Here is a 17911-nt window from a genome sequence, read left to right as displayed (position 1 = left end):
AATGTGTATTTTAATAAGATGCCCAGGGGATTCCAGAATTGGAGGTGTGAGAAGCCCTGGTCTAGACGCTAGGGACTTGTACCAGCAATGATGCGGAGGGATGGCGGAGGAGTAGAGGGGAAGTTGGGTCCGGATGGGGCCTTGAAGGAGGCAGATGGGGGAAGAGCTGGGGAGGAGACTTTGGTCCAAGAGACTAGGAAAAGGGCTGGGACACCCCATCCCCCACAACCCGACGAGTGAAGGTGGGGACCAAGGAGAGGGAGAAGATGTCTGAAACGTCCCTGAAGCATCGGGGCACAGGATGGGGTGCAGATCCGGAAGGCAGAGAAGAGACTGCCCTGTGTGCAATGGAATGGGAGTAGCTCTGTGGCATGTGGGGAAGCCACAGTTCCCCCCTGCTTCCCAAGGCAGCTGGAAACACATCAGTGGGGCTCAGCAGTGAGGGACTGGGGTCGCCAGGCCCAGAGAAGGTCATGGCATCATTGGCTGGCAACAGAGTCCAGAGATGGTGTGGGGAGAGCAGAAAGCTGAAGGTGCAGGAAGCCCTTTGTATTGAGGGACAGAGGAGAGGGGGCAGCAGCATTGCCCCCTCTCTGAGCCCAGAGTCTGTGATCACAGACTCTGGGTTCAGGCCAGCTGGCCTCTACTCCCAGCTGGCCAGCTGGATGACTTGGGCAAGCATCTCTCCATCCATTTATCTCCTCGCCTGCCAAGTGGGGACCAAAATAGCACCTCCTATTGGGCCAATTAAATGAGGCCACATGCGTAAATCTTGCAGCCCAGGCCTGGCAGACAATGGGCACCCCGATGCATTGGCCAGGACACTGTTATTCAGAGGGGCCTGCAAGGAGGTAGAGAGGGGGCTGTCAGGGAGGTAGGAGGAGATCTGCAAGAACATGAGGGCCTCAGGACAGGGATAAGAGGTTAGGGCATCCTTATTGTCTGCTGTGACTGAGGCCTGGGGCAGTAGGAAGACATGGTGGGGCTGGGAGGGTTAGGAGGTCTTCAGCCCCTTGTTCTATCTCTAACCCTCTAGCCAGAGCAGCAGCATTTAGTGGGAACCAGCCTAGCAAACAGTGAAGAGCTGTCCCCACCTGTGCAAATGGCCATGAGCAACCACTGTCTGCTCAGAAGTGGGTTTTTTCTGTTTTCGAGACAGGGCCTCGTGCTTTTGCCCTTACTGGAATGTAGTGATGCAATCATAGCTCTCTACAGCCTCAATCTCCTGGGATCAAACGATCCTCCCACCTCAACTTCTCAAGCAGCTAGGACTATAGGCATGCCCCACCACACCAGGCTAATTTTTGTATTTTTTTTGGAGAGAAAGGGTCTTGCTACGTTGCCCATGCTAGTCTTGAACTCCTGGGCTCAAGCGATCCTCCCACCTTGAACTCCCAAAGTGCTGGGATTACAGGTGTGAGCCACTTCGCCCAGCCTCAGAGGTGGGTATTTTTTAGACAAGAGCAGTTCACATCCAGGCTTCTCCCCTTGCAAGCTGAGTGACCATATAAATCACTGAGCACAATGCCTGGCACACAGTAGGTCTCAATAAATCTTGGCCAACATCATTATTATTATGATAAAGTCCACATGAATGCCAAAGGCCCAGAACTCCACCATTTGCAGTTTGCAGAACCCTTTCACATCTACTACCTCCTCTACAAAACAGTGATGATTGTTGCCATTTAACAGAGATGAAACCTGAGGCTCAGAGAGAGGACCTTCCCAAAGCTTTGCAGCAAGTTGGCAACAGAGTCAGGACCTGAGCTCAGACCATGTGTTTTGCGGCCAATGTTCCCAGCCACCTCCCTGCTATCTCCCGTGGGAAAGCCTCCTGGACACAGGCGTGGGGGTACCCACAGTCCCATGATAACGCCATCTCCCATCACACCCGCCCCAGGGCCCAGCAGGGATTGCGTTGCACATGTGACTCAGCCGCCTTCACAAAGGGAGCTGTGTGTCTGGTTCCCTAGGCCTGCCTCCCCCACCCACTGCCCATCTCCCAGTCGGGGAAAGAGCAGGGAGCCTGGCCTAGCCAAGATGTGGGGGAAGCAAGGTCATTCTCATCGCTACAACGGGACAAATCTAGTGGTGCTTCAGGTCCAGCCTTGGGATGCAAGCCCTGGTGCCAGCTCAGATGATAGGATGAAAGGCCAGGCACACAGGAGGGGCGAGCGTGCCCAGGTCCAAGCCGATTTTCTGATACCTTATTTGGAGCTCCAAAGACAGACTCCATCTAGCTGGCTCCCCTGGTGAGTGGAGCCTGGGCAGGTGCCCTGCCCATGTTTAACCTGCATCTGGTTTCAAAAGCGCTGAAGCTTGTGGTCAGGGAGGAGGCACTCCCCGGATGCTAGTCGGGCTCCTGTGTCCACACCTGGCTGCCGCACTGGCCTCTATCCACCCCGCCCCCAAAGGTTCCAGACTTGGAGCAGGTGAACCCCTGTTTAGCACTTATCCTGTGCTAGGCAGGTGACTTGCATTTTCCCCCACAACCCTGTCAAGGAGGATTTGCCCCATTTGTGAGAGGAGAAGACTGAGACTCAGAGAGGGAAAGGGACTGACTCAGGTCACACAGGATTACAGCTGCCTTATTTAAGTCCTGCCTTCCCCCTCCATACCGTCTTCTTGGTTCCAATGGCATCTTGACCACATGCCAACAAGAAATGGCCTTAAGCCCGATGCAGACAGACGTTCTCCCTCCCCCAGGGTCACCCTGGCCCTGCCCTGCCGGGAAGGGGCCACTGCAGAATGCAGTTCCTTAGGGTTCAGGCTGGCTGGGCCTCCAAGGCCCACCCCCGCCTGCTGACCTCCCCAGCCGGGAAGGCATGCCTGGGTGCCCCGCTGCCCGAGATAGAAGGTAGACAGCGTGGCCGCCCCCTCTTCCTAATCATGACGGAATGTCTGACCTTTTGCCTAGCCTCCCGAGAGCACTTGGCAGGAAGGTTGGATCCATCCAGAACAGGTCATTCTGGCCATACCCCTGCCCCCAGCCTTCAGAAGCCCCTGAGCCCAGAGCAAGGCTGGGCCACCTCTAACAAGCCCTTTCCTCACCCAATCACATGCCTGCCAGCCTGGGCCCCTCTTACAGTGTGCGCAGCTGGGCGTCCAGGGGTCTGGGTTCTTGGGTGAGACTCTTGGGTGAGGCTCTACACATCCCTGGATGTCACGGTGTCCTCTGCAGCTCAGAGTATTGGAGCCAGAAGCACAGCCCCTCCTCCGAGTGTGGCTCCTGGGATGATCCCTGCCTGACGCCCAGCTAGAAGCAGCCTTGTCTGGAGGAGCCCCAGTGGTTGGGGGGCTCCAAACTGCCCATCACTCCACCTAGATGCCACCCAGCATCACCCTAAAGCCCTCTGAATAGCCAACCATGAGATTTGCATCAAATTAGACCTTTTTGTGCCTCAGCATCCTCATGTGTAAAATGGGGATATCTGCCTATCGTAGAGAGCCTCTGTCACTGCCACTGCTGTATCTTTGGTTTAGCATAAACTCCCCACTCTCTCTCTCTCTTTTTTTTTAAGAGACAGGATCCTGCTCTGTCACCCAGGCTGGAGTGCAGTGGTGCAATCAGAGCTCCCTGCAGCCTCAAACGCCTGGGCTCACATGATCCTCCCACCTCGGCCTCACGAGGAGCTGGGATTACAGGTGGGCCACCACGCCCAGCTTGGGTTCTCTTTTAAAATCCAAATTCCCCCAGTGGAGAGGACACCAGAAGAGGCCTCTGACTCCTCTGTAGAAGCCTCCCTTCCTGAACTAGGGGTCCCAGCCTTGGCATGGGGTCACCAGCATTCCCTTACCTCAAGACTATCCCAGTTGCTGCTCTTGCCTCTAAAATTGTGCCTCTTGCATCGCAGCTCCCTTGGCCCTGGCCTGCGAGGTCTGAGGGGCAGCTGCTCGGATGCCAGGCCTGGGTCAGGTGCCTCTGGTCAGGCAGTGAGGCATCATCACTCCTGTGCCAAGGAGCCAAATGAGGCCCAGAGAGGTTTAGTGACTACCCACGAGGTGGCACAGCAGTGTGCAAAGATGGCAGGACTTGCTCCATCTCAAAAGGACTGTGTATCACCTCACTCGATGCCACAGTGTTCCCGGATGTCAGCTTTGATTTCCCCATGCACTCTACCTCCACCCCCACTCCCTACACACATACACACCCCATCAGTGCCCAGCACAGAATGTGTTAAGGTGTTGGCTACAAGAGACCTCCCACTGGAAGAATCATAAAGAGGGCGCCTCCGTTTCCTCACCTGGACACCAGGACTGCCACCACTTCTTTCTTGGTAAAATGAAGAGCTGCAGTTGAAACTACTCTGTGGAAAGCCCACGGAGAGCCCAGCCTCCCAACACATCCCAGAAATGCCTCCTTCTGCATGTGCCTGTGCCCAGCAGCCAGGAGCCCCCGGGGTCTCCCCCTAAGTGCTGGGGCACAGATGGCTCAGAAGGCGTAATGGAGCAATGATGAAGCCACTCATTAGCAGGGGCTGCCTAATTAACAGAGGGAACATGGGGGTGCCATTTGCTGCCCACATGCCCCAGGGAGCCAAGTTGGTAGAGAAGGCATGGCGCCAGCACCCCACCCACAACTCCAGACACCCATCTCTGGCTGGCTGGCGTGTGTGGCCCATGAGACCAGGGGAGGGGCCTACTGCTGCAGCTTATGGGTTTACAGACCACTGCCCCTGCCTCTCCTTCATGGAACAGACAAGGAAACAGGCCTGGAGGGAAGGGGAGCCTGGCCCAGGGTCCCACAGGAGGCAGTGGCAGGGCCAGGCCCTTTCTTCCACGACAGTTCCCTATTCCGAAGAGTCCTCGGCCACCATGGAGGGTCCTGGCCCAGAGGAGACAAGCAGCTGGTGGAGGGAGGAACTGTTTGAAGTTCTCCTCCTGCCTCTTACAGCCAGGGCAGGGAGGGCTGTGCTGCTGGGTGCAGGCAGCTGGGGGGAGCAGGGGGACCCTCAGCTGGCCGCTGGCCGGGTACGCCCCCAGGCCTGCATCCCGTTCCTTCCACTTGGCTCGCTAGGGGAGGCTGCCTTCTTCTCCCCAGTCAAAAGTCAAACGACCTGGGCCAACCTGCTCCCAAACCGGTTTCCGTGGGATCCCAGGAGGAAGCTGCTCAGGGCGCTGCGGAAAGCAGGCAGGAGACTTCAGGTCCTGCCGCCTGCCTCCCGTCCATGCTCAGGCTCCACGGCGTCACCCTTGCCCTGCGTCCTGCAGTGTCCTTTGGACACCGGGAACACACCTCACACCTGCCAGCTTCCCGGTGCCAGGATGACCACCATGCCAGCATGCCCGGCCATGCCGTGCACTGCAAGGGGTAACCCCAGAACAGCCAGGGCCTCCACTGAGAGACGCCCAGTACCCTGAACAGGCCAAGGGCCAGGCCACACACATCGGGACCCTCAGGGCATTGAACTAGACCTGACGGATGGCCAAGGTCAAGGGGGACAGGCTGGCAGTGGCACCCCACTTATCTTTCCCACCCTTGTCCCCCACCCGTCTCTTACCTCCAGGTCTGGGCAGGTTCCTCACCGGCCTGTGCCTGTGTGGCCTGCTCCTCCCCTTCCACCTCCTCCCAGGGCCACAGGCACCCAGTCTGAGCTTGTCTGGGCTGGCGGGCAGCCCTAGGTGAGGCTCCGCCTGTCTGTCTCGCCCCATTTCCGGCTGCCCCACAGCCACTGCAGCCGCCACCCTCTCTTGTTCCCAGGTGTCCTTGCAGGGGCCAACCTCACCCTTAGGAGCTGAGTCCCCCCACCCCTCACCTCTTCGTGGACTTCAGCACCTCTCTCCTGGGAAGCAGAGGCTGCTGGATGAGCCCAGGGGAGTCCTTGGGTTCTCTGGGTCTCAGCGGCCGCCCAGGCTGTTGGGAGATGCTGCCCTCCATCCGTAATTTGCCATCTCTTTGTGAGTTTCTTCCTGCCTCCTCCCTCCATCCAGGCCCCGCTTGGAATCCTGGGCCAGACTCACCTGCCTGTAATAAAAACAGGCCCCAGCCAGCAGCTGGTGGGGTCAGGAGGCGAGAAGCGAGGGGGATGGGGAGTCCTGCTCATTCTTCTCTCTGAGTTTCCAGGCTCCTGAAGGACACCGGACAGAGGGAGAACTGAGGTAGACAAAGGGACAGGGATGGAAGCCTCTAACAGGAAAGAGCTCAGCGGCCACCGCTCAAGGCATCCTGGGAGGGTGCCGAGCTGAGTCCTCCAGGCAGGCCCTGGCCCACTCGCCCCTAACCCTGCCTGCCTGGCCCCTGTCCCACCCTTCACTCCTTGTCTCAGTCTGGCAATTCTCTAGGGAAGTTTCTCAAGCTCTCACACCCAGGTACCCCTCCTCCAGATGCTTTCTGATTCCTACATCACATCCTCAACATTGAGAACACCGTCTGAGCCCCACCACCCCTTCTAGAAGCCATCCAGGCAAGGGCTGATTTATTCTACACAGTCTCTATCAGGTGCCGCTGTGGGTCATGCCTGGTGCGAGGTGCTGCATGCACCTCAATGCACCCTACAAACTTCCCCTCACCCCACTGTTTCTCCCACAGTCCCCCAGGCTCCCCCTTGGCTGGGACCAATCCCTAAGTGTCAGAATTCTTTCTTTCCTGATCCGTGTGCCCTGCTAGCGCACCAAACCCAAGAACCAGCACGGGGCCTGGGATGGAGAAATTCTGGGTGATTGATGGGTGAAGAAGTGTGGGAAGAAAGCACAGACGGTGAATGGATGAAAGTGTGGACAGGCAGGGGATGCACCACGCCTTCAGCGAGTGTCTATTGAGGGCCTGCTGTGCACCAGGCCCTGTGCCAGGCATGGGGGATCCTGCAGCCAAGAAAACATAGAAACCTCTGCCCTCAGAACTGTAGGAGAGACAAGAAATGAATAAGCAAGTAAGTATTAAAAATATCCAGTGGCAGCAGGGTGCAGTGGCTCACGCCTATAATCCCAGCGCTTTGGGAGGCCGAGGCAGGTGGATCACCTGAGGTCAGGAGTTCGAGACCAGCCTGGCCAACATGGTGAAACCCTGTATCTACTAAACATACCAAAAATTAGCGGGGCGTGGTGGCAGACGCCAGTAGTCCCAGCTACTCAGGTGGCTGAGGCGGGAGAATTGCTTGAGCCCCGGAGGTGGAGGTTGCAGTGAGTCGAGATTTCGACACCGCACTCCAGCTTGGGTGACAGAGTGAGACTCCGTCTCAAATAAATAAATAAACAAATCCAGTGGTAAGAATTATGGAACAAAAATAAGCCAGGAAAGGGGAAAGAGCGATGGAGGTGGGGTGGGGCAGCTTAGATGCTCTCCCGGAAGGGACACATGCGCACGGACTGAACATGGTGAGGAAAGTGGCCTTTGGGACATGCCCCGAGGCCAGGGCTTGGTGTTTAAGGAGCAAGGAGGAGGAGGCCAACTTGATTCTGTGGGTGAACAAATGAGCCGAGGTAGAGATGAGACGCAAGAGGTGAAACAGGGATGGGTGGACAGGTGGTCAGATGAGAGCAGAGGTGGATCCAGGTCTGGTGGAGCCAGGTCTGGACTGGAGCCCTCTCTGACTCCCCAAGGCAGTAAAGAAGGGTTATCTGCTGGCCACAGCCCAGATCCATTCCTGAAGACCAGCCCAGACCCCACTGGCATTCCTAGTCCCAGCTCCCTCTTGCCGCTCTTCGCCATGGCATATTCCCAACAGTTGATGCCACCTTTGCTGCACCCATGGGCCTGCACGCCTGCTCTGCCCTATGAATCTCTTGCTTGAGTACAGACAGGGTTGGGATACCAGAAGGGAGATGGAGTGTCAGAGAGAGGGGGATCTGTAGGGTGACAGCCTGACCTCCAGGCTCCGGGGTTTCCCCACAGCCCCAGAGATGCCACCCACCCTGATAGGGACACCAAGGGAATCCCGGTGACTTCCTGTCTACCCGCTGGCAACTCCGCCACTCCTGACACCTATGCTCCATCCCCCATGCCCTCTGGCCTCAGGGCTCCTGGCTTGTGATGGAGCAGCAGGGGCTGGGCCTGAGGCCCTGGGCTGGGACCTTCACTCACTAGGTGCACTTGGGGAGGTTTCTTAACCTCTCTGTGCCTCAGATCATCTAGTAATGAGGGCACATGCCTTTGCCTTGTTTGCCTTCTAAAAGTAAAGGGAAGAAGCTGCGCACGGTGGCTCATGCCTGTAATCCCAGCACTTTGGGAGGCCAAGGTAAGTGGATCACCTGAGGTCGGGAGTTCAAGACCAGCCTGACCCACATGGTGAAACTCCCTCTCTACTAAAAATACAAAAGCAGCAGGAGTGGTGGCGCATGCCTGTAATCTCAGCTACTCTGGGGGCTGAGGCAGGAGAATCGCTTGAACCTAGGAGGTGGAGGTTGCAGTGAGCTGAGATCGTGCCATTGCACTGCAGCCTAGGCAACAACGTGAAACTCTGTCTCAAAAAAAATAAATAAATAAAATAAAATAAATAAAGGGAAGAAAAGAGACAAGGTCAGGAACTCCTGGGTTCAAGCAATTCTCATGCCTCATCCTCCCAAGTAGCTGGGATTATAGGCATGTGCCACCACACTTGGCTACCTTTTGTATTTTTAGTAAAGATGGGGTTTCACCATGTTGGCCAGGCTGGTCTCGAACTCCTGACCTCAGGGAGCCACTTTAAAATGCGGGTTTTACAGATAGGACACAGAGGGTTCAGGAACACGACGGAGATTCCACCCGGGCAGTCTGACTCCAGAACTCCCAGCAGGACTCCAGGCCCCTTATCGAGCCCTTGGTAAGCCCAGTCTCAGCCTGCCCACTCCTCACCCCCACTCAGTGGAGGGCCTCAGGAAATGCTGACTCCTTCCCTCTTGGGGCACATAGGAGGTGTGGAGGGGCAGGAAGGGTCCCCAGCTCTGACATCTTGTGCTCCAGCAGGGCCACGGGCTCAGCCTCTCTGCTCCCTCTGAGAGCTGGTGCTGCCCACAAGGTCAGGGGGTGAGCTATCTGTCTCAGAGGGAAGTCAAGGAGTTGTGCAGCTAGGGCGTTGCAGATAAGACACTTGCCACGTCTACAGGGAGGACTAAATGGTCTCTAAAATCACCTCCTACTCACAGGTTATTTTACTTGGGCCATTCTTCACTAATTCATGTATTCATCTGCTAACCCGGTATTTGCACAGCAACTAATGGGTACCAGGGCTTTAGATTTATTTAGAAAACAAACAGCCCACAGAGCAGGCAGCAGAGGCGTGATTAGCCATGGGGTTCTAGAGCAGACTGTCTGAGTTGGCATCCGGCTCCACTGACCGGTTGGTTTATCTTCCTTTGCCTTAGTTTGCTCATCTGCAGAATGGGGGTGATAGCAGTATCTATTCATGGAGTTGTAAGGACTAAATGAGACAATGCTAAGTACTTCCACCCATGGCTGGCACGTGGCTAAGTGCTCAGTAAACATCTGCTACATCAAAATCCAGAGGAGAATTTAAATTACTAACCTTTGCGCCATGCGAAATAGCTCACACCTGTAATCCCAGCACTTTGGGAAGCTGAGGTGGGTGGATCACTTGAGGCCAGGAGTTTGAGACCAGCCTGGCCAACATGGCAAAACGCTATCTCTACTAAAAATACAAAAAATTAGCCGGACATGGTGGTGCACACCTGTAGTCCCAGCTACTTGGGAGCCTGAGGCAGGAGAATTGCTAGAACCCAGGGGGCAGAGGTTGCAGTGAACCAAGATTGTGCCACTGTACTCCAGCCTGAGCGACAGAGAGAGACTCTGTCTCAAAAAATAAAAATAAAAATAAATTACTGTCGTTTTAACCCATTCTGGTCTGCAGTGTTGCCTCCTCATATTAGAGCAACAGGAAAACTTTCCTCTGTCTGGCCACATCTGGAAGATGGTCTCCATGCCACTGCTCCGAAGCCAGCCCTAGGATCAGCCCCACCATCCTTACCATGCTTTCTAGAAAAGAGGTGAGGGCTAGCTAGGCCATGGTATTACCCTGCCTCCTGCGATCAGTGCATCAGATCAGTTCTCCACTCTCTGTATCCTGTGGTCACACCCAAGTTCTGTCAATACATGATCATCCATCTGTGCACTGTCTGGGGTCTGACTCCAGCCCTGGGTCTATCACTCTCCAGCTGTGTGGTACTGAGCAGGTCAGGGCCCTCCTCTGAGCCTCAGTGTTCCTCATCTGTGAAATGGGGATAATGACAGGACCCGTCCTGCCGTTTTTTCAAGCGAATCACATGAGGATGCCTGGGGCAGGGGGGACAGAGAACCACTCTGAAACACACTGTGCCAACCAAAAGGCTCCCCGGACTGTCCCAGCAGTTCTGAGGAGTGCCTGTCCCCGTTTTACAGACAAGGAGATGGAGGGTGACCGAAAACAACTCAAAGCAATCCACCAAGCCTCCGTGAGTCAGGAGCATCAGGCCACTTCCGTGTGTTCCGTGACACTGCAGAGCTTTCCTCGCACAGCTTTGGGGGTCTCTCCAGGTTTGCCCTGTGTCTTGAGTTACCCAAGTTCTGCCAGGGTCAAGATAGGAGCCACTGAGTCACCTCCTCCGGGGGCATTTTCAGCCGGGCTTCCCCATGCTTCCTCAGAGTCAGCAGCTGCTGTGTGTCAACTACACAGGGGAAACAGGTGAAAACCAAATGTCAAGACTGGGGGCAGAGGCTGTGGCCTAGAACAAGGCGGCTCACACTGAGCGTATCCCTGGCACCCAGTGGCTTTCCTCCCAGCCCTGGAGCAGGCCTGGCCTGCCCGCAGATCTCTTTCTGGGACCAGATGTCCCTCCTGGCTCCTGATCTCCCTACTGCCATCTCTGCCTAGAGAAATGCCATCCACCCCCCTTTATGGCCCAGTTCAAATGCCCCTTCTTCCAAGAAGTCCTCTTGGAGTTATCCCATCCTCTTTTATGGAAAGTCAGGCTCTGAACCTCTGAACCCCTGAACCCCAAGGTCCCACATCCCTTTACTTATAAGAATACTGACATCCAACACTCCCAAGCACCTCTCTGTGCCAAGCCCATTCCTAAAACTGCATGGATTGATTTATTTAATCCCCATAACAGTCATTTGAAGGGAATTACATAGGGGGTTATAGACAGGGAGACTGAGGCCTAAAGAGATTTAGGAACCTGTCCCAGAGCACACCAGCAATAAGTGCCAGTGGCAGGACTTGAATCCATATCTCTGTTGGACCATAGGTCCATGATTTATCTCTAGGTCATACAGTTTCTCAGTGAATGTATTTTATTCATTCATTCAACGAACATTTCCTAAGTACTCACCAAGTGGCAGGACTCAACCTGGGCTCTGCATACATGACAGAGCCCAGAAACCATCCCTGCCTTCATGGAGCTGATAGCTTGATGAGGAAGGTAAGAAATTAAACAATCAATGAAGTAATTAAACAAATAATTCAATATATATGAAGACAGATACATGTAACGGGAGGGCAATTTAAAAAGCAACCTAAACAACAAAAGAGTGAAGATGAAATGAAATAGAGAATGCACTTTAGCCAGGTAATTAGGGAAGGCTTCTTGGAGGAGGTGATGTTTGTAACAAGGTCCTAATGGATAAGGAGGAGCCAGCCGTGGAAAGAGTGGGCCTGGGGCTCAGCATACCAGGCAGAAGGAACAGCACGTGCAAAGGCTCAGAGTGAGGAATATCCTCAGTGTGCTGGAGAAACTAGGATCTGGTAATTGTGACTGGAGCACAGAGGCAAAGGAGATGAGGGCAAAGAGCCGGGCTGTGAAGACAGGAACGGAAGTATAATTTTAGTCCCAGGGCAGCAGGAAGCCATGGGTGGATTCAAACAGGGAGTGAGGGGATCGATTTATATTTCAAGGAGAGTAGCTGAAGGACTCAGTCCTGCTCTGATGAGATAAAGGCTATAGATCAATGCTAGGTCTAGCAGCCTCTCCTGCATGCCAGACCAGGCATAATTATCTCCACTCTTTTGTTTTTTAGTTTGCTTTCTTCATTGCCCTTTCATTACATGTATTTGCCTTCATATTTATTGAATTACTTGATTAATTACTTCATTGATTTTTTATTTCTTCTCTTACTTCCCCATCAAGAAATTGAACTGCTGGCTGGGCGCAGTGGCTCATGCCTAAATCCCAGCACTTTGGGAGGCAAAGGCAGGTGGATCACTTGACGTCAGGAGTTCGAGACCAGCCTGGCCAACATGGTGAAACCCTGTCTCTACTAAAAATACAAAAAATAATTAGCCAGGCATGGTCGTGGGCGCCTGTAATCCCAGCTACTAGGGAGGCTGAGGCAGGAGAATTGCTTGAACGTGGGAGGTGGAGGTTGCAGCAAGTCAAGATCGCGCCACTGCACTCCAGCCTAGGCGACAGAGAGAGACTTCGTCTCAAAAAAAAAAAAAAAGAAAAAAAGAAAAAGAAAAGAAAGAAAAGAAAAAGAAATTCAGCTGCTAACACCACAGGGTCTTGATAGCTAGAGGTCACTAGGGACCAAGCAGAAGCCCTGCAGAAGCCCCCCAGGGTAGAAGGTAGGAAGGCAGCCCCCCACCCCACTCCCAGGGAGAAGACACTGGAACTGGTCCACCCAGGGCAGCTGAAACGCAGGCAGTTGGTCCACCCACCCATGCAGGCCCTGCAGCCTTGGGCCCCTCAGTCCTGGGCGGACCAGAGCTGGCCTCCTCCGCCCATTAATGGTGGGCTGCTAAATATTAACAACTGGCTCTCTAAGTGTTGTTTGGATACCTATATTGATATTTTCATTTACATTAACAAGAAAAAAAGGAAACAACAAAGATATATGTCAGAATTTCATTTGTCCATCAATGACGTGAGCAATTTTTTGCCGAGTGGGATAATGGTCTTCAGATACTGGAATCTTTGCTGAATCTGATTTTGAATAGTTGGCTGAATCGGATCATGGTTTTCAAATTGTTTGTGCTGTTCATGATGTAACAGCTACAGACATGACACATTGATTGCATGGAATGTGCCTTAATAACATTTCACCGCTTTCTCAACTCTTTCTAGACGATCAACAAAACAACAAAGCAAGTCCTGATTTGTAACATTTGTAGATTTCTGTGGTTTTAACACTCTCTGACTAGGTGCAGTGTCTGTCATCTAAACACTTTGGGAGGCCAAGGTGGGAGGATCGCTTGAGGCCAAGAGTTTAAGACCAGCCTGGGCAACCTCCTGAGACCCGCCCCAATCTCTACCAAAAAAAAAAAAAAAAAGTTTTAATAAATCAATACTTTTGCCACGGCCAATTGCAAGATAGCGAACATCGAACACAGCATTTGGAAAAGGTGCACAGAAGCTCACCATTCTTTTTACTCTACCAATGCAACAGATGGCAACTTTAAGAGCACAGATGGATTCATTTGCTATGGCTATCACAGCAAAGTACCACAAACAGGGTGGCTTGATCAGAAATGTATTCTCTCACAGTTCTAGACGTTAGAAGCCCAAGATCAAGGTGTAGGCAGGGTTGGTGCCTCTGAGGGCTATAAAAGAGAATCTGTCCCACACCTCTCCCCTGGTTTCTGGTGGTTGGCTGGCCGTCTTTGGCACCGCTTGGCTTGTAGAAATTTCACTCCGATCTCTGCCTTCATCTTCACATGGTGCCCTCCCTGTGTGTGTGTGTCTCTGTCCGATTCCCCCATTTTATAAGCACACCAGTCATACCAGATTAAGGCCCATGCTAATAAACGCCAAGTAACTTGCTTACTTCTGTAAAGACCTTATCTCCAAATAAGCTCACATTCTGAAGTGCTCAGGGTTAGAACTTTAACATAAGAATCTGGGGCAAAGAGGAACAGGATTCAATCCATTACAACGAATGATGGTGGTAAAATAATCAGAAAGTGTTTCATTCTGAGTATTTATTATCTTTTTAAATATACAGTCATGAGTCACTCAACAAGGACACGTTCTGAGAAATGCGTCATTAGGTGATTTTGCTGTTGTGCAAACATCATAGAGTGCACTTATCCAAACCTAGAGGATGCATTTTAAAATTTATATATTCTTACATGGAAAACCCAATGTCCCAGCACTGTTACTGAATATCAATCATTTCCCCCTAGTTGATCTGCAAGGCCAATATAAAGTGCTATCTGTAGCTTTCTCTGTATGCCCCATATAATCTTATGGGACCACTGTCATCTATGTGGTCTGTCATTGCCCAAAACGTCATTATGCAATGCACGACTGTAATTTAATTTTGTGTATGTAATTTAATTCTTAACAGTGGCTATGTTTAACAACCAACTCACAAAATGCCTAAAAATTTAACCACCAGTTCTTGCAAGCCAAAACAGCAAGCTCCAACACACCCCTGGTCCTTGCCTGCCCTCAGCCCTGTCCTGGGTCCCCATCTCACCTCCCTGCAGGCTCCTATGAGGGGCAGGTCAGGACAGCTGTATTCAGGTCCCGTACATCTCCTCTGAGGAACCTCCAAAGCCTGGTCTCCTCCTACCCAGGAGGGGCCCTGAAGAAAAGACACTCCAGTGACAAGCTGTGGTCACAGGGCTGTCCAGCCTGACCAGTGGAGAGCTGAAGCGGTCCAAGTGCTCAGCACCAGGAGATGGCTCAGAAAGCACAACCTAGCTTTGTCCTCTGGGGTCACCAACTATCTCATTTTGCCGGGGACTGTCTCTGCTTAGCACTGAAAGCTCTGCCTTCCAGGAAACCCCTCAGCTCCAGTAAACTGAGAGAGCTGGTCACCCCTAGCTCATGGTCATATGGTCACAACAAAAGGAAAACACTTATATAGTTGGCCCTCTGCACAAGTCGTGGGGGGCATGACTGAGGGACATGAGCATCCTACAATTTGGTCCCCCACAGATATTGGGGGATGACTGTAATACAAAATTCAGTGAAATAAGCAGAAAACAAAGGCAGTGTCTCCACCTGTCTCAGGGACCTGTTTCCCCACTCAAAGACAGGGCTGCTACCCAGGGGCCACTTGGAAAAGCTCTGCACAGAGTGAACAACGATGTCAAATTGATGCTTCCAGGTCAAGCTGAGAGGTGGCAGGGATGACAGGCAAGAAGAGGCAGCCCTGAGGAGGCGGCAAGCACAGGACCCTGGAGCTGGATTCCAGTCCTCGCTGTGTGACCTTGAGGAGGTGACCTACCCCTTGGTGCCTCAGTTTCTCCAACTGTGACAGGTTTCTTCCTCACTGGGTGCTTGTGCAGCTTTAGTGAGATCAGCCATAGACAGCACAGTGTGGGGCTTATTGCCAGCACTTAAGCAGTGCTTTTAGGAAGCCGAGCCAACTGATAGCATTGTGCGTGCCTTTTTTTTTTTCCATTTTAGAATTGTTTCCATTATAGCTGTTCTAATGTTATTTGTGCAATCAAAACAAAACCAAATCAAACCCACAAGTATCTAGGTACATAATGTATATAAATAGAACCTGAAACCAAATGTTGGACTGCGGTGGGGGTGCATAGGGCTGCCCCCCAGCTGTCACGGCTGACCCCAAAGCACGCCATCCTTGGGGGCATAGCTTTAGAATAGCTGACAGGAGACGCAGTGGTGCCTCCCTGAGGTTACGCCAAGTCATGCCAGAACTAACACCCGAGCAGGCAGCTCTGGCTGCTGAAGAAAGAGAGTGCAGTTTGGCACAGCTCCTAAGACAGAGAAGGTGTTTGTGTTTCCGGGACAGCCCGACACAGAATGGCTCAAGCCCACCCCTGCAGCCTGACACAGATTCTATTCACCCTGCAGACTGATCTCAGCAATTTGGGGCTGCTGTGGCCCCACAGGGAGGAAACTGAGCTGCATTGCACAGAAGGGGCAGCCATGTCCCCCAGTTGCACGGGGATAAAGCCCTCTGCTTTTCCACTTGTCTCTGAATTCCTGTCCCAGTAATTAGTATTTCTTGTGCAGGCTGGAATGAGCAAAATACTTAGGGTGTAACATTTAAGGAGGTGCCCACCATCAGTGCCAATGGCCCTGCACCTCACTTTAATCTTCATGTGATTCTATTAGGCAATCTCTATTATTATCCCATTTCATTGTCCAAAAAAGAAAAAAAAAAAAAAAAAAAAAAAAAGAAAGGAAGAAAAAAAGAAAAAGAATAAGGCTCAGAGAGCTGATGTTACTTGCCCTGGAAAGTGACAGAGCCAAAATTCAAACCCAGACCCAACAGATTCCAGCACCTAATGGCTTAACCATTGGGCCATCCTTTCTCCTGAGTACATGGGCACCCAGGTGATCCTCAAGTGACTAGTGTGGCAGAAAGTACACTGAGCCTGAGTGTGCAGGCAGCAGCTGCAGTCCCAGCTCTGTCCAGGCTCACCGGGTGACCTTGGGCAAGTCCCTTTTTTTCTCTGTGCCTCAATTTCCTTGTTTATAGAAGCTGGTGTCTATGCTGGGCCAAGAGTCACAAACTGCAGTGCCCACAGTGGCCAGGCAGCAAAGCTAATGAGAGCAGGAGGGGGGCGGGGGGGAGACAATAGGGAGTCGGGGGGGCCTGGGGTGAACTGGAGAGTATGGGCCACACTGGGGAGCACTGCCCAGCTCCAGTGAACTGTCCCTTGAGGAAATATGAGCCCCATGTGGCCTGATCCTTCAGTTTTTTCAAGGAAGCCAGAAATTTGAAATCGATGTGAAAATCTTAATTGTTACAAGTTGGGGATGAATTCCAATGGATTTAAAGCCTGTCGTAAGCCAAACAAAGCCTATCTAGGGCTAGAGCTCACCCACGGGGCCTCCAGCAAGCACCCTCTAGATTCCATGTCAGAAGCTGTAAGTGTTCCTCAATATCCACCTCCCCCTTCTGTACGAATGGAACCCCATATTTTCAGCTGGGTTCATGGCCCCCTAGAATAAGACATTATTACCTAACGTTCCTTGGAGCTGGGTGGCCACATGACCAAGTTCTGAACAATAGGATGCAGCCATAAGTAAAGTCTGCAACTCTTGCATCATGCCCTTAAAAAAAAAAAAGGGTGCACCCTTTTGGAGGAGCAAAAAGGGAAGGGATGTGAGTGCCCAAAGTCCAGGAGCCACCACAGCCACCGTGCAGCCTGGCCCCTCGCATGGGATGGAAGTAAACAGCTTCTTGTTTATATGGGTTCTTACTCTTGAGTTTGTTACAGCAGCCAAAGTCATAACCTACCTAGCACAGGCTCTTTCAGGGATCTTCCTCAGGGCTCATAATTTTAAAGCCAGAAGGCTCCCACAATCCTCAATTCCCACCCCCATTCCTGCCCATATACCTGTTTTACAGATGGGGAGACCAAGGTTCAGAAAGGTGGGGAGTCTGTAACTTAATGAGTGAACAGCCTCTCTAAATGCAGACACAGCATAAATAGGACCCTTCCTCTACCCCAAATAAAGCTGCCAGGAGCTCATGTCTGGGAAAAGGGACTACAAGGGTGGGGACAGTGCCACCCGCACCCTCTCAGGGGCCACCGTGTGCTAGGCAAAGCCTTTCTTCACTGCTAGGGGCCCCTACAAGTCCCAGGCTTGCACCCCAACCCCGTGTTTCTTTGTTGTCTGCCTCCAGCCCGCAAGCCCATGTCTCTCTGGGCTGAAGAGGCCTTCAGGACATCCTTTTTTGTTGTTGTTGAGATGGAGTCTCACTCTGTCGCCCAGGCTGGAGTGCAATGGCGCCATCTCGGCTCACTGCAACCTCCGATTCCCAAGTTGCAGTGATTCTCCTGCCTCAGCCTCCCGAGTAGCTGGGATTACAGGCGTGCACCACCATGCCTGGCTAATTCTTGTATTTTCAGTAGAGACAGGGTTTCACTGTGTTGGCCAGGCTGGTCTCAAACTCCTGACCTGAAGTGATCCGCCCGCCTATTCCTCCCTAAGTGCTGGGATAACAGGCATGAGCCACCATGCCTGGCCAGCACTGGTAATTTTTTAAAGCTCCTTCTACCCCTATACACCCCCACCCCCACACCCGCCCAATGGCCCCAGGTGACTGCAGGGTTGTGGCGTGTGAGTCTGG

The 17911-nt window shown here is 52.7% G+C and overlaps 1 protein-coding gene across 4 annotated transcripts in view; it reads right to left on the bottom strand.

Moving 5' to 3' along the window:
• Positions 1–5900, bottom strand: part of ADGRG1 (adhesion G protein-coupled receptor G1) — a 45246-nt gene extending 39346 nt beyond the window's left edge. For 2 of the 4 annotated variants that reach the window (XM_058441035.1, XM_058441037.1), the window contains exon 1: positions 5757–5900. The gene's annotated coding sequence lies outside the window, so the exon portion shown is untranslated. Of the gene's footprint in view, positions 1–5501; positions 5593–5756 lie in introns of those variants that run through there. The other 2 variants (XM_058441034.1, XM_058441036.1) reach the window with 1 other exon arrangement.
• Between the last annotated feature and the right edge of the window lie 12011 nt (positions 5901–17911).

This window comes from Hylobates moloch, unplaced genomic scaffold (genome assembly GCF_009828535.3).
Source record: "Hylobates moloch isolate HMO894 unplaced genomic scaffold, HMol_V3 SCAFFOLD_6, whole genome shotgun sequence".
Taxonomy (NCBI): domain Eukaryota; kingdom Metazoa; phylum Chordata; class Mammalia; order Primates; family Hylobatidae; genus Hylobates; species Hylobates moloch.
Note: the sequence above shows the minus strand (reverse complement) of the source record. Positions and strands in the feature narration are given on the sequence as shown.